The 16,798-nt window shown below is 46.6% G+C and overlaps 1 non-coding gene and 1 pseudogene across 1 annotated transcript; one reads left to right on the forward strand and one right to left on the reverse strand.

Annotated features, from left to right (window-relative positions):
- Positions 1–3,339: 3,339 nt before the first annotated feature.
- On the reverse strand, positions 3,340–3,412 carry TRNAI-GAU (transfer RNA isoleucine (anticodon GAU)). Its single transcript has one exon. It is a non-coding gene; the product is annotated as a tRNA-Ile (tRNA).
- A 13,232-nt stretch (positions 3,413–16,644) lies between these two features.
- Positions 16,645–16,763, forward strand: LOC149596710 (5S ribosomal RNA; annotated as a pseudogene).
- Positions 16,764–16,798: the final 35 nt, after the last annotated feature.

The raw sequence follows: 16,798 nt of genomic DNA on the forward strand, positions 1-16,798 counted from the left end.
GTCAGGTATTGTGGAAAAACTCCGACATTTTACGTTACATCTGAGACGTCACAACACTTCTCCCGAATGGGCTCGAACCACCAACCTATTGGTTAATAGCCGAACGCGCTAACCATTGCGCCACTGAAGCCCAAAAATTAAATTTTCTTCAGGTATTGAGGTAAAACTTTGACTTTTTACTTCACATCTGAGGCCTCACAACACCGCTCCCGGATGGGCTCGAACCACCAACCTTTCGGTTAACAGCCGGACGCGCTAACCATTGCGCCACGGACGCCCAGAAATTAAATGGTCGTCAGGTATTGTGGAAAAACTTTGGCTATTTACGTTACATTTGAGATCCAAAAACACCGCTCCCGGGTGGGCTCGAACCACCAACCTATTGGTTAACAGCCGAACGCGCTAACCATTGAGCCACGGAAGATCAGAAATTAAACGGTTGTCAAGTATTGTGGAAAAGTTTTGACTTTTAACGCTACATCTGAGACCCCACAACACCTCTTCCGGGTGGGCTCGAACCACCAACCTTTCGATTAAGAGCTGGACGCGCTAATTACTGCGCCACGGAAGCCCAAAAATTAAATGTTCGTCAGGTATTGTGGAAAAACTCTGACATTTTACGTAACATCTGAGACGTCACAACACCGCTCCCGGATGGGCTCGAACCACCAACCTTTCGGTTAACAGCCGAACGCGCTAGCCATTGCGCCACGGACACCCAAAAATTAAATGGTTGTCAGGTATTGTTGAAAAGTTACGAATTTTCACGCTACATCTGAGACCCCACAAAACCTCTCTCGTTTGGGCTCGAACCACCAACCTTTCGGTTAACAGCTGAACGCGCTGACCATTGCGCCACCGAAGCCCAAAAATTAAATGTTCGTCAGGTATTGTGGAAAAAATACGACATTTTACGCTACATCTGAGACCCCACAACACCTCTCCCGGGTGGGCACGAACCACCAACCTTTCGGTTAACAGCTGAACGCACTAACCATTGCGCCACGGAAGCCCAAAAATTAAATGGTCGTCAGGTATTGTGGAAAAACTTTGGCTTTTTACGTTACATTTGAGATCCCACAACACCGCTCCCGGGTGGGCTCGAACCACCAACCTATTGGTTAACAGCCGAACGCGCTAACCATTGAGCCACGGAAGCTCAGAAATTAAATGGTTGTCACGTATTGTGGAAAAGTTTTGACTTTTTACGCTACATTTGAGATCCCACAACACCGCTCCCGGGTGGGCTCGAACCACCAACCTAATGGTTAACAGCCGAACGCGCTAACAATTGAGCCACGGAAGCTCAGAAATTAAATGGTTGTCACGTATTGTGGAAAAGTTTTGACTTTTTACGCTACATCTGAGACCCCACAACACCCCTCTTGGGTGGGCTCGAACCACCAACCTTTTAGTTAACAGCCGAACGCGCTAACCATTGTGCCATGGAAGCTCAGAAATTAAATGGTTATCAAGTATTGTAGAAAAGTTTTGAATTTTTACGCTACATCTGGGACCCCACAACACCTCTCCCGGGTGGGCACGAACCACCAACCTTTCGGTTAACAGCTGAACGCGCTAACCATTGCGCCAAGGAAGCCCAAAAATTAAATGCTCGTCAGGTATTGTGGAAAAACTCTGACATTGTACGTTACATCTGAGACGTCACAACACCGCTCGCGGGAGGGCTCGAACCACCAACCTTTCGGTTAACAGCTGAACGCGCTGACCATTGCGCCACTGAAGCTCAGAAATTAAATGGTTGTCACGTATTGTGGAAAAGTTTTGACTTTTTACGCTACATCTGAGACCCCACATCACCTCTTCCGGGTGGGCTCGAACCACCAACCTTTCGATTAACAGCTGAACGCGCTAACCATTGCGCCAAGGAAGCCCAAAAATTAAATGTTCGTCAGGTATTGTGGAAAAACTCTGACATTTTACGTTACATTTGAGACTTCACAACACCGCTCCCGTGTGGGCTCGAACCACCAATCTATTGGTTAACAGCCGAACGCGCTAGCCATTGAGCCACGGAAGCTCAGAAATTAAATGGTTGTCACGTATTGTGGAAAAGTTTTGACTTTTTACGCTACATCTGAGACCCCACAACACCCCTCCCGGGTGGGCTCGAACCACCAACCTTTTGGTTAACAGCCGAACGCGCTAACCATTGAGCCATGGAAGCTCAGAAATTAAATGGTCGTCAGGTATTGTGGAAAAACTTTGACTTTTTACGTTACATTAGAGACTTCACAACACCGCTCCCGGGTGGGCTCGAACCACTAACCTATTGGTTAACAGCCGAACGCGCTAACCATTGAGCCACGGAAGCTCAGAAATCAAAGTTTCAAAGTTTATTTGGCATAGTTTAGTTGACACGTATTGTGGAAAATTTTGACTTTTTACGCTACATCTGAGACCCCACAACACCCCTCCCGGGTGGGCTCGAACCACCAACCTTTTGGTTAACAGCCGAACGCGCTAACCATTGAGCCATGGAAGCTCAGAAATTAAATGGTTATCAAGTATTGTAGAAAAGTTTTGAATTTTTACGCTACATCTGAGACCCCACAACACCTCTCCCGGGTGGGCACGAACCACCAACCTTTCGGTTAACAGCTGAACGCGCTAACCATTGCGCCACGGAAGCCCAAAAATTAAATGGTCGTCAGGTATTGTGGAAAAACTTTGGCTTTTTACGTTACATTTGAGACTTCACAACACCGCTCCCGGGTGGGCTCGAACCACCAACCTTTTGGTTAACATCCGAACGCGCTAACCATGGAGCCAATGAAGCTCAGAAATGAAATGGTCGTCCGGTATTGTGGAAAAACTTTGGCTTTTTACGTTACAGTTGAGATCCCACAACACCCCTCCCGGGTGGGCTCGAACCACCAACCTTTTGGTTAACAGCCGAACGCGCTAACCATTGAGCCATGGAAGCTCAGAAATTAAATGGTCGTCAGGTATTGTGGAAAAACTTTGACTTTTTACGTTACATTAGAGACTTCACAACACCGCTCCCGGGTGGGCTCGAACCACTAACCTATTGGTTAACAGCCGAACGCGCTAACCATTGAGCCACGGAAGCTCAGAAATCAAAGTTTCAAAGTTTATTTGGCATTGTTTAGTTGACACGTATTGTGGAAAATTTTGACTTTTTACGCTACATCTGAGACCCCACAACACCCCTCCCGGGTGGGCTCGAACCACCAACCTTTTGGTTAACAGCCGAACGCGCTAACCATTGAGCCATGGCAGCTCAGAAATTAAATGGTTATCAAGTATTGTAGAAAAGTTTTGAATTTTTACGCTACATCTGAGACCCCACAACACCTCTCCCGGGTGGGCACGAACCACCAACCTTTCGGTTATCAGCTGAACGCGCTAACCATTGCGCCACGGAAGCCCAAAAATTAAATGGTCGTCAGGTATTGTGGAAAAACTTTGGCTTTTTACGTTACATTTGAGACTTCACAACACCGCTCCCGGGTGGGCTCGAACCACCAACCTTTTGGTTAACATCCGAAAGCGCTAACCATGGAGCCAAGGAAGCTCAGAAATGAAATGGTCGTCCGGTATTGTGGAAAAACTTTGGCTTTTTACGTTACAGTTGAGATCCCACAACACCGCTCCCGGGTGGGCTCGAACCACCAACCTATTGGTTAACAGCCGAACGCGCTAACCATTGAGCCACGGAAGCTCAGAAATTAAATGGTTGTCACGTATTGTGGAAAAGTTTTGACTTTTTACGCTACATCTGAGACCCCACAACACCCCTCCCGGGTGGGCTCGAACCACCAACCTTTTAGTTAACAGCCGAACGCGCTAACCATTGAGCCATGGAACCTCAGAAATTAAATTGTTATCAAGTATTGTAGAAAAGTTTTGAATTTTTACGCTACATCTGAGACCCCACAACACCTCTCCCGGGTGGGCACGAACCACCAACCTTTCGATTAACAGCTGAACGCGCTAACCATTGCGCCACGGAAGCCCAAAAATTAAATGGTCGTCAGGTATTGTTGAAAAACTTTGGCTTTTTACGTTAAATTTGAGACTTCACAACACCGCTCCCGGGTGGGCTCGAACCACCAACCTATTGGTTAACAGCCGAACGCTTTAACCATTGAGCCACGGAAGCTCAGAAATCAAAGTTTCAAAGTTTCAAAGTTTATTTGGCATAGTTAAGTTGTCACGTATTGTGGAAAATTTTGACTTTTTACGCTTCATCTGAGACCCCACAACACCCCTCCCGGGTGGGCTCGAACCACCAACCTTTTGGTTAACAGCCGAACGCGCTAACCATTGAGCCATGGAAGCTCAGAAATTAAATGGTTATCAAGTATTGTAGAAAAGTTTTGAATTTTTACGCTACATCTGAGACCCCACAACACCTCTCCCGGGTGGGCACGAACCACCAACCTTTTAGTTAACAGCTGAACGCGCTAACCATTGCGCCACGGAAGCCCAAAAATTAAATGGTCGTCAGGTATTGTGGAAAAACTTTGGCTTTTTACGTTACATTTGAGACTTCACAACACCGCTCCCGGGTGGGCTCGAACCACCAACCTTTTGGTTAACATCCGAACGCGCTAACCATGGAGCCAAGGAAGCTCAGAAATGAAATGGTCGTCAGGTATTGTGGAAAAACTTTGGCTTTTTACGCTACATCTGAGACCCCACAACACCTCTCCCGGGTGGGCACGAACCACCAACCTTTCGGTTAACAGCTGAACGCGCTAACCATTGCGCCACGGAAGCCCAAAAATTAAATGGTCGTCAGGTATTGTGGAAAAACTTTGGCTTTTTACGTTACATTTGAGATCCCACAACACCGCTCCCGGGTGGGCTCGAACCACCAACCTATTGGTTAACAGCCGAACGCGCTAACCATTGAGCCACGGAAGCTCAGAAATTAAATGGTTGTCACGTATTGTGGAAAAGTTTTGACTTTTTACGCTACATTTGAGATCCCACAACACCGCTCCCGGGTGGGCTCGAACCACCAACCTAATGGTTAACAGCCGAACGCGCTAACAATTGAGCCACGGAAGCTCAGAAATTAAATGGTTGTCACGTATTGTGGAAATGTTTTGACTTTTTACGCTACATCTGAGACCCCACAACACCCCTCTTGGGTGGGCTCGAACCACCAACCTTTTAGTTAACAGCCGAACGCGCTAACCATTGAGCCATGGAAGCTCAGAAATTAAATGGTTATCAAGTATTGTAGAAAAGTTTTGAATTTTTACGCTACATCTGGGACCCCACAACACCTCTCCCGGGTGGGCACGAACCACCAACCTTTCGGTTAACAGCTGAACGCGCTAACCATTGCGCCAAGGAAGCCCAAAAATTAAATGCTCGTCAGGTATTGTGGAAAAACTCTGACATTTTACGTTACATCTGAGACGTCACAACACCGCTCCCGGGAGGGCTCGAACCACCAACCTTTCGGTTAACAGCTGAACGCGCTGACCATTGCGCCACTGAAGCTCAGAAATTAAATGGTTGTCACGTATTGTGGAAAAGTTTTGACTTTTTACGCTACATCTGAGACCCCACATCACCTCTTCCGGGTGGGCTCGAACCACCAACCTTTCGATTAACAGCTGAACGCGCTAACCATTGCGCCAAGGAAGCCCAAAAATTAAATGTTCGTCAGGTATTGTGGAAAAACTCTGACATTTTACGTTACATCTGAGACATCACAACACCGCTCCCGGATGGGCTAGAACCACCAACCTATTGGTTAACAGCCGAACGCGCTAGACATTGAGCCACGGAAGCTCAGAAATTAAATGGTTGTCAGGTATTGTTGAAAAGTTACGACTTTTCACGCTACATCTGAGACTCCACAAAACCTCTCTCGTTTGGGCTCGAACCACCAACCTTTCGGTTAACAGCTGAACGCGCTGACCATTGCGCCACTGAATCCCAAAAATTAAATGTTCGTCAGGTATTGTGGAAAAACTCTGACATTTTACGTTACATCTGAGACGTCACAACACTTCTCCCGGATGGGCTCGAACCACCAACCTATTGGTTAATAGCCGAACGCGCTAACCATTGCGCCACTGAAGCCCAAAAATTAAATTTTCGTCAGGTATTGAGGTAAAACTTTGACTTTTTACTTCACATCTGAGGCCTCACAACACCGCTCCCGGATGGGCTCGAACCACCAACCTTTCGGTTAACAGCCGAACGCGCTAACCATTGCGCCACGGAAGCCCAAAAATTAAATGGTCGTCAGGTATTGTGGAAAAACTTTGGTTTTCTACGTTACATTTGAGATCACACAACACCGCTCCCGGGTGGGCTCGAACCACCAACCTATTGGTTAACAGCTGAACGCGCTAACCATTGAGCCACGGAAGCCCAAAAATTAGATGCTCGTCAGATATTGTGTAAAAACCTTGACTTTTTACGTCACATCTAAGACCTCACAACACCGCTCCCGGATGGGCTCGAACCACCAACCTATTGGTTAACAGCCGAACGCGCTAACCATTGCGCCACGGACGCCCAATAATTAAATGGTTGTCAGGTATTGTTGAAAAGTTACGACTTTTCACGCTACTTCTGAGACCCCACAAATCCTCTCTCGTTTGGGCTCGAACCACCAACCTATTGCTTAACAGCTGAACGCGCTAACCATTGAGCCACGGAAGCTCAGAAATTAAACGGTTGTCAGGTATTGTGGAAAGACTTTGGCTTTCTACGTTACATTTGAGACCCCACAACACCTCTCCCGGGTGGGCTCGAACCACCAACCTTTCGGTTAACAGCTGAACGCGCTAACCATTGCGCCACTGAGGCCCAAAAATTAAATGGTCGTCAGGTATTGTGGAAAAACTTTGGCTATTTACGTTACATTTGAGATCCCAAAACACCGCTCCCGGGTGGGCTCGAACCACCAACCTATTGGTTAACAGCCGAACGCGCTAACCATTGAGCCACGGAAGCTCAGAAAATAAATGGTTATCACGTATTATGGAAAAAGTTTGACTTTTCACGCTACATCTGAGACCGCACAACACCGCTCCTGGATGGGCTCGAACCACCAACCTTTCGATGAACAGCCGAACGCGCTAACCATTGAGCCACGGAAGCTGAGAAATTAAATGGTTGTCACGTATTGTGGAAAAGTTTTGACTTTTTACGCTACATCTGAGACCACACAATACCTCTTCCGGGCGGGCTCGAACCACCAACCTTTCGATTAACAGCTGAACGCGCTAACCATTGCGCCACGGAAGCCCAAAAGTTAAATGTTCGTCAGGTGTTTTGGAAAAATTCTGACATTTTACGTTACATCTGAGACGTCACAACACCGCTCCCGGGAGGGCTCGAACCACCAACCTTTCGGTTAACAGCTGAACGCGCTGACCATTGCGCCACTGTAGCCCAAATATTAAATTTTCGTCAGGTATTAAGGTAAAACCTTGACTTTTTACTTCACATCTGAGACCTCACAACACCGCTCCCGGATGGGCTCGAACCAGCAACCTTTCGGTTAACAGCCGAACGCGCTAACCATTCGCCACTGAGGCCCAAAAATTAAATGGTCGTCAGGTATTGTGGAAAAACTTTGGCTATTTACGTTACATTTGAGATCCAAAAACACCGCTCCCGGGTGGGCTCGAACCACCAACCTATTGGTTAACAGCCGAACGCGCTAACCATTGAGCCACGGAAGATCAGAAATTAAATGGTTGTCACGTATTGTGGAAAAGTTTTGACTTTTAACGCTACATCTGAGACCCCACAACACCTCTTCCGGGTGGGCTCGAACCACCAACCTTTCGATTAAGAGCTGGACGCGCTAATTACTGCGCCACGGAAGCTCCGAAATTAAATGGTTATCAGGTATTGTGGAAAAACTCTGACATTTTACGTAACATCTGAGACGTCACAACACCGCTCCCGGATGGGCTCGAACCACCAACCTTTCGGTTAACAGCCGAACGCGCTAGCCATTGCGCCACGGACGCCCAAAAATTAAATGGTTGTCAGGTATTGTTGAAAAGTTACGACTTTTCACTCTACATCTGAGACCCCACAAAACCTCTCTCGTTTGGGCTCGAACCACCAACCTTTCGGTTAACAGCTGAACGCGCTGACCATTGCGCCACTGAAGCAGAAAAATTAAATTTTCGTCAGGTATTGAGGTAAAACTTTGACTTTTTACTTCACATCTGAGGCCTCACAACACCGCTCCCGGATGAGCTCGAACCACCAACCTTTCGGTTAACAGCCGAACGCGCTAACCATTGAGCCACGGACGCCCAAAAAAAAATGGTCGTCAGGTATTGCTAAAAAACTTTGGCTATTTACGTTACATTTGAGATCCAAAAACACCGCTCCCGGGTGGGCTCGAACCACCAAGCTATTGGTTAACAGCCGAACGCGCTAACCATTGAGCCACGAAAGATCAGAAAATAAATGGTTATCACGTATTATGGAAAAAGTTTGACTTTTCACGCTACATCTGAGACCTCACAACACCTCTCCCGGGTGGGCTCGAACCACCAACCTTTCGATTAACAGCTGAACGCGCTAACCATTGCGCCACGGAAGCCCAAAAATTAAATGTTCGTCAGGTATTGTGGAAAAACTCTGACATTTTACGTTACATCTGAGACATCACAACACCGCTCCCGGATGGGCTAGAACCACCAACCTACTGGTTAACAGCCGAACGCGCTAACCATTGAGCCACGGAAGCTCAGAAATTAAATGGTTGTCAGGTATTGAGGTAACACTTTGACTTTTTACTTCACATCTGAGGCCTCACAACACCGCTCCCGGATGGGCTCGAACCACCAACCTTTCGGTTAACAGCCGAACGCGCTAACCATTGCGCCACGGAAGCCCAAAAATTAAATGGTCGTCAGGTATTGTGGAAAAACTTTGGCTTTCTACGTTACATTTGAGATCACACAACACCGCTCCCGGGTGGGCTCGAACCACCAACCTATTGGTTAACAGCTGAACGCGCTAACCACTGAGCCACGGAAGCTCAGAAATTAAACGGTTGTCAGGTATTGTGGAAAAACTTTGGCTTTCTACGTTACATTTGAGACCCCACAACACCTCTCCCGGGTGGGCTCGAACCACCAACCTTTCGATTAACAGCTGAACGCGCTAACCATTGCGCCATGGAAGCCCAAAAATTAGATGCTCGTCAGATATTGTGTAAAAACCTTGACTTTTTACGTCACATCTAAGACCTCACAACACCGCTCCCGGATGGGCTCGAACCACCAACCAATTGGTTAACAGCCGAACGCGCTAAGCATTGCGCCACGGACGCCCAATAATTAAATGGTTGTCAGGTATTGTTGAAAAGTTACTTTTCACGCTACTTCTGAGACCCCCACAAATCCTCTCTCGTTTGGGCTCGAACCACCAACCTTTCGGTTAACAGCTGAACGCGCTAACCATTGCGCCACTGAGGCCCAAAAATTAAATGGTCGTCAGGTATTGTGGAAAAACCTTGGCTATTTACGTTACATTTGAGATCCCAAAACACCGCTCCCGGGTGGGCTCGAACCACCAACCTATTGGTTAACAGCCGAACGTGCTAACCATTGAGCCACGGAAGCTCAGAAAATAAATGGTTATCACGTATTATGGAAAAAGTTTGACTTTTCATGCTACATCTGAGACCTCACAATACCGCTCCCGGATGGGCTCGAACCACCAACCTTTCGATTAACAGCCGAACGCGCTAACCATTGAGCCACGGAAGCTCAGAAATTAAATGGTTGTCACGTATTGTGGAAAAGTTTTGACTTTTTACGCTACATCTGAGACCACACAATACCTCTTCCGGGCGGGCTCGAACCACCAACCTTTCGATTAACAGCTGAACGCGCTAACCATTGCGCCACGGAAGCCCAAAAGTTAAATGTTCGTCAGGTGTTTTGGAAAAACTCTGACTTTTTACTTACCATCTGAGACCTCACAACACCGCTCCCGGATGGGCTCGAACCACAAACCTTTCGGTTAACAGCCGAACGCGCTAACCATTCGCCACTGAGGCCCAAAAATTAAATGGTCGTCAGGTATTGTGGAAAAACTTTGGCTATTTACGTTACATTTGAGATCCAAAAACACCGCTCCCGGGTGGGCTCGAACCACCAACCTATTGGTTAACAGCCGAACGCGCTAACCATTGAGCCACGGAAGATCAGAAATTAAATGGTTGTCACGTATTGTGGAAAAGTCTTGACTTTTAACGCTACATCTGAGACCCCACAACACCTCTTCCGGGTGGGCTCGAACCACCAACCTTTCGATTAAGAGCTGGACGCGCTAATTACTGCGCCACGGAAGCCCAAAAATTAAATGTTCGTCAGGTATTGTGGAAAAACTCTGACATTTTACGTAACATCTGAGACGTCACAACACCGCTCCCGGATGGGCTCGAACCACCAACCTTTCGGTTAACAGCCGAACGCGCTAGCCATTGCGCCACGGACACCCAAAAATTAAATGGTTGTCAGGTATTGTTGAAAAGTTACGAATTTTCACGCTACATCTGAGACCCCACAAAACCTCTCTCGTTTGGGCTCGAACCACCAACCTTTCGGTTAACAGCTGAACGCGCTGACCATTGCGCCACTGAAGCCCAAAAATTAAATGTTCGTCAGGTATTGTGGAAAAACTCCGACATTTTACGTTACATCTGAGACGTCACAACACTTCTCCCGAATGGGCTCGAACCACCAACCTCTTGGTTAATAGCCGAACGCGCTAACCATTGCGCCACTGAAGCCCAAAAATTAAATTTTCGTCAGGTATTGAGGTAAAACTTTGACTTTTTACTTCACATCTGAGGCCTCAAAACACCGCTCCCGGATGGGCTCGAACCACCAACCTTTCGGTTAACAGCCGAACGCGCTAACCATTGCGCCACGGACGCCCAAAAAAAAATGGTCGTCAGGTATTGCGGAAAAACTTTGGCTATTTACGTTACATTTGAGATCCAAAAACACCGCTCCCGGGTGGGCTCGAACCACCAAGCTATGGGTTAACAGCCGAACGCGCTAACCATTGAGCCACGACAGATCAGAAAATAAATGGTTATCACGTATTATGGAAAAAGTTTGAATTTTCACGCTACATCTGAGACCCCACAAAACCTCTCTCGTTTGGGCTCGAACCACCAACCTTTCGGTTAACAGCTGAACGCGCTGACCATTGCGCCACTGAAGCCCAAAAATTAAATGTTCGTCAGGTATTGTGGAAAAACTCCGACATTTTACGTTACATCTGAGACGTCACAACACTTCTCCCGAATGGGCTCGAACCACCAACCTATTGGTTAATAGCCGAACGCGCTAACCATTGCGCCACTGAAGCCCAAAAATTAAATTTTCTTCAGGTATTGAGGTAAAACTTTGACTTTTTACTTCACATCTGAGGCCTCACAACACCGCTCCCGGATGGGCTCGAACCACCAACCTTTCGGTTAACAGCCGAACGCGCTAACCATTGCGCCACGGACGCCCAGAAATTAAATGGTCGTCAGGTATTGTGGAAAAACTTTGGCTATTTACGTTACATTTGAGATCCAAAAACACCGCTCCCGGGTGGGCTCGAACCACCAACCTATTGGTTAACAGCCGAACGCGCTAACCATTGAGCCACGGAAGATCAGAAATTAAATGGTTGTCACGTATTGTGGAAAAGTTTTGACTTTTAACGCTACATCTGAGACCCCACAACACCTCTTCCGGGTGGGCTCGAACCACCAACCTTTCGATTAAGAGCTGGACGCGCTAATTACTGCGCCACGGAAGCCCAAAAATTAAATGTTCGTCAGGTATTGTGGAAAAACTCTGACATTTTACGTAACATCTGAGACGTCACAACACCGCTCCCGGATGGGCTCGAACCACCAACCTTTCGGTTAACAGCCGAACGCGCTAGCCATTGCGCCACGGACACCCAAAAATTAAATGGTTGTCAGGTATTGTTGAAAAGTTACGAATTTTCACGCTACATCTGAGACCCCACAAAACCTCTCTCGTTTGGGCTCGAACCACCAACCTTTCGGTTAACAGCTGAACGCGCTGACCATTGCGCCACCGAAGCCCAAAAATTAAATGTTCGTCAGGTATTGTGGAAAAAATCCGACATTTTACGTTACATCTGAGACGTCACAACACTTCTCCCGAATGGGCTCGAACCACCAACCTTTCGGTTAACAGCTGAACGCGCTGACCATTGCGCCACTGAAGCCCAAAAATTAAATGTTCGTCAGGTATTGTGGAAAAACTCCGACATTTTACGTTACATCTGAGACGTCACAACACTTCTCCCGAATGGGCTCGAACCACCAACCTATTGGTTAATAGCCGAACGCGCTAACCATTGCGCCACTGAAGCCCAAAAATTTAATTTTCGTCAGGTATTGAGGTAAAACTTTGACTTTTTACTTCACATCTGAGGCCTCACAACACCGCTTCCGGATGGGCTCGAACCACCAACCTATTGGTTAACAGCCGAACGTGCTAACCATTGCGCCACGGAAGCCCAAAAATTAAATGGTCGTCAGGTATTGTGGAAAAACTTTGGCTTTCTACGTTACATTTGAGACCCCACAACACCTTTCCCGGGTGGGCTCGAACCACCAACCTTTCGATTAACAGCTGAACGCGCTAACCATTGCGCCACGGGAGCCCAAAAATTAAATGCTCGTCAGGTATTGTGTAAAAACCTTGACTTTTTACGTCACATCTGAGACCTCACAACACCGCTCCCGGATGGGCTCGAACCACCAACCTATTGGTTAACAGCCGAACGCGCTAAACATAGCGCCACGGAAGCCCAGAAGTTAAATGCTCGTCAGGTATTGTGTAAAAACCTTGACTTTTTACGTCACATCTGAGACCTCACAACACCGCTCCCGGATGGGCTCGAACCACCAACCTATTGGTTAACAGCCGAACGCGCTAACCATTGCGCCACGGAAGCCCAAAAGTTAAATGCTCGTCAGGTATTGTGTAAAAACCTTGACTTTTTACGTCAAATCTGAGACCTCAAAACACCGCTCCCGGATGGGGTCGAACCACCAACCTATTGGTTAACAGCCGAACGCGCTAACCATTGCGCCACGGAAGCCCAAAAATTAAATGGTCGTCATTTATTGTGCAAAAACTTTGGCTTTCTACGTTACATTTGAGATCCCACAACACCGCTCCCGGGTGGGCTCGAACCACCAACCTATTGGTTAACAGCCGAACGCGCTAACCATTGAGCCACGGAAGCTCAGAAATTAAATGGTCGTCAGGTATTGTGGAAAAACTTTGGCTTTCTACGTTACATTTGAGACCCCACAACACCTTTCCCGGGTGGGCTCGAACCACCAACCTTTCGATTAACAGCTGAACGCGCTAACCATTGCGCCACGGGAGCCCAAAAATTAAATGCTCGTCAGGTATTGTGTAAAAACCTTGACTTTTTACGTCACATCTGAGACCTCACAACACCGCTCCCGGATGGGCTCGAACCACCAACCTATTGGTTAACAGCCGAACGCGCTAAACATAGCGCCACGGAAGCCCAGAAGTTAAATGCTCGTCAGGTATTGTGTAAAAACCTTGACTTTTTACGTCACATCTGAGACCTCACAACACCGCTCCCGGATGGGCTCGAACCACCAACCTATTGGTTAACAGCCGAACGCGCTAACCATTGCGCCACGGAAGCCCAAAAGTTAAATGCTCGTCAGGTATTGTGTAAAAACCTTGACTTTTTACGTCAAATCTGAGACCTCAAAACACCGCTCCCGGATGGGGTCGAACCACCAACCTATTGGTTAACAGCCGAACGCGCTAACCATTGCGCCACGGAAGCCCAAAAATTAAATGGTCGTCATTTATTGTGCAAAAACTTTGGCTTTCTACGTTACATTTGAGATCCCACAACACCGCTCCCGGGTGGGCTCGAACCACCAACCTATTGGTTAACAGCCGAACGCGCTAACCATTGAGCCACGGAAGCTCAGAAATTAAATGGTTGTCAGGTATTGTGGAAAAACTTTGGCTTTCTACGTTACATTTGAGATCACACAACACCGCTCCCGGGTGGATCCAACCACCAACCTATTGGTTAACAGCCGAACGCGCTAACCATTGCGCCACGGAAGCCCAAAAGCTTAATGCTCGTCAGGTATTGTGCAGAAAACTGGACTTTTTACGTCACATCTGAGACCTCACAACACCGCTCCCGGATGGGCTCGAACCACCAACCTATTGGTTAACAGCCGAACGCGCTAACCATTGCGCCACGGAAGCCCAAAAGTTAAATGCTCGTCAGGTATTGTGTAAAAACCTTGACTTTTTACGTCACATCTGAGACCTCACAACACCGCTCCCGGATGGGCTCGAACCACCAACCTATTGGTTAACAGCCGAACGCGCTAACCATTGAGCCACGGAAGCTCAGAAATTAAATTGTTGTCAGGTATTGTGGAAAAACTTTGGCTTTCTACGTTACATTTGAGACCCCACAACACCTCTCCCGGGTGGGCTCGAACCACCAACCTTTCGATTAACAGCTGAACGCGGTAACCATTGTGCCACGGTAGCCCAAAAATTAAATGCTCGTCAGGTATTGTGTAAAAACCTTGACTTTTTACGTCACATCTGAGACCTCACAACACCGCTCCCGGATGGGCTCGAACCACCAACCTATTGGTTAACAGCCGAACGCGCTAACCATTGCGCCACGGAAGCCCAAAAATTAAATGGTCGTCAGGTATTGTGGAAAAACTTTGGCTTTCTACGTTACACTTGAGATCACACAACACCGCTCCCGGGTGGGCTCGAACCACCAACCTATTGGTTAACAGCTGAACGCGCTAACCATTGAGCCACGGAAGCTCAGAAATTAAACGGTTGTCAGGTATTGTGGAAAAACTTTGGCTTTTTACTTCACATCTGAGACCTCACAACACCGCTCCCGCATGGGCTCGAACCACCAACCTTTCGGTTAACAGCCGAACGCGCTAACCATTGCGCCACGGACGCCCAAAAAAAAATGGTCGTCAGTTATTGCGGAAAAACTTTGGCTATTTACGTTACATTTGAGATCCAACAAGTCGGGAAAACCAAAATATTACCTCTCCGTGTCGAGAAGATTATATAACCTTAAGTATCCAATGAAAACGTCGACCTTTTGCCCTCATCCTTTCCCGCGCTTTGCGCTTCCGCATTTCATCCTTACTCTCAACATTATCTTCCTCCATTTTACATATAAAAATCAAATACTCACAAAAAGAAGTGGCAAAAACCTGCTGGCTCTTTACAACCACTTAATTTGACTTAATATCCAATTTCCAACAACAATAATATACCGGTAGTTTAATTGACAACCTACTAGCATCGAAATTCTCATAAGGAATGGCTCCCGCGGATAAAAAACGGCAATTTTCAACTAGGTGGGCGTTATCTCATAAGATTTGAAAAATATCATTTGTCTTTTTTACCAATGCCTAACCGTTTGGATTTTTTAAAGCAGTCTTAGCACCAAAAAATATTTTTGAATGAGGATAAAAAAGGTCTGTCCTCTCGTAATTTTTTAAGCTTTTATCATGATTACTCTATACAACAGTAACAAGGAGTATAAACGCATTAGTGGAAGCAGTATTTTTTTCCCAAAACAATCTCGCTTATGTTTATGCAATGAATGAAATATATCACAATGCACGGGCCTTGATAGATATAGGAGGCAATGAAGGAAATATATCGCATGCACGGGCCTTGGTAGATATAGGAGGCAATGATAATCTCTCTCTTTGCACGAGAGGTTTATCTTTAATATTTAAATAAATATAATTATTTTTAATTATTTTAATCTTCAATAATTAACATTAATAATAGTTAAATCGTTTAAAATAAAGTTATACTTATTATCTTCTCAAACTTTGCTAATATTGACGTTTAAAGTGAAGGGTACCCCTCTTCCCGCTTTCTTCAAATTTTGGGGTATATATACGATTCGTTTCCATTATAATAGTAAGGAAAAACCGCAAATGCGAAAACCTTTGGTAGCGATCCTACCTTAGGGAGGCTAGACGTTTCTCGTAACCCTAGCTGATCGCCGCGTATATCCTAAAACCAAACGATGATAATGGAGTAGAAGCCAATGATACAGATTGGTGTCTATGTGGAATAGACGGAAGACCAGTGGATGGTTGTGTTAGAAGGCAGTGTAAGTGCAGACGGGTGTCAATGTGGGATTGACAAAGAACAGAAGATGGTGGTGATTAGAAGCCAGTATGTACAGACTGGTGTCCACGTGGAATGGACGAAGACCAGAAGATGGTGGTGATTAGCAGCCAGTAAGAACAGACTAGTGTCCGTGTGGTATGGACAAAGACCAGAAGATTGGTGGTGTGAGAACTCAAGTAGAGGAGCCATTTCCGTGACTGTGAAAGCAGTTCGGAAATGGCGAACACGTTTGCTCCGATACGCAAACTGCGAACGCGGTCACGTGGGTGTAACAACGGACAGACAGACACACCACCAGATATGAAAAAAAAAGCAAACATATCTTCTTTTTGTTGTTATTGTTTTATAAAGATGAAGGTTAATTAAATTCAAATTATTAACTAGCTCTCTCGGCAACGGCCATATCACGCTGAATACACCGGTTCTCGTCCGATAACCGAAGTTAAGCAGCGTCGAGCGCAGTCAGTACTTGGGAGGGCGACCACTTAGGAACACTGCGTGCCGTTAACTTTTTCACTTTTTTTTCCTCTTTTAAATTCCAATAG

This window comes from Phalangium opilio, unplaced genomic scaffold, assembly GCF_054372755.1.
Source record: "Phalangium opilio isolate 3A_F unplaced genomic scaffold, DU_Popi_V2 ptg000390l_1, whole genome shotgun sequence".
Classification (NCBI taxonomy): Eukaryota; Metazoa; Arthropoda; class Arachnida; order Opiliones; family Phalangiidae; genus Phalangium; species Phalangium opilio.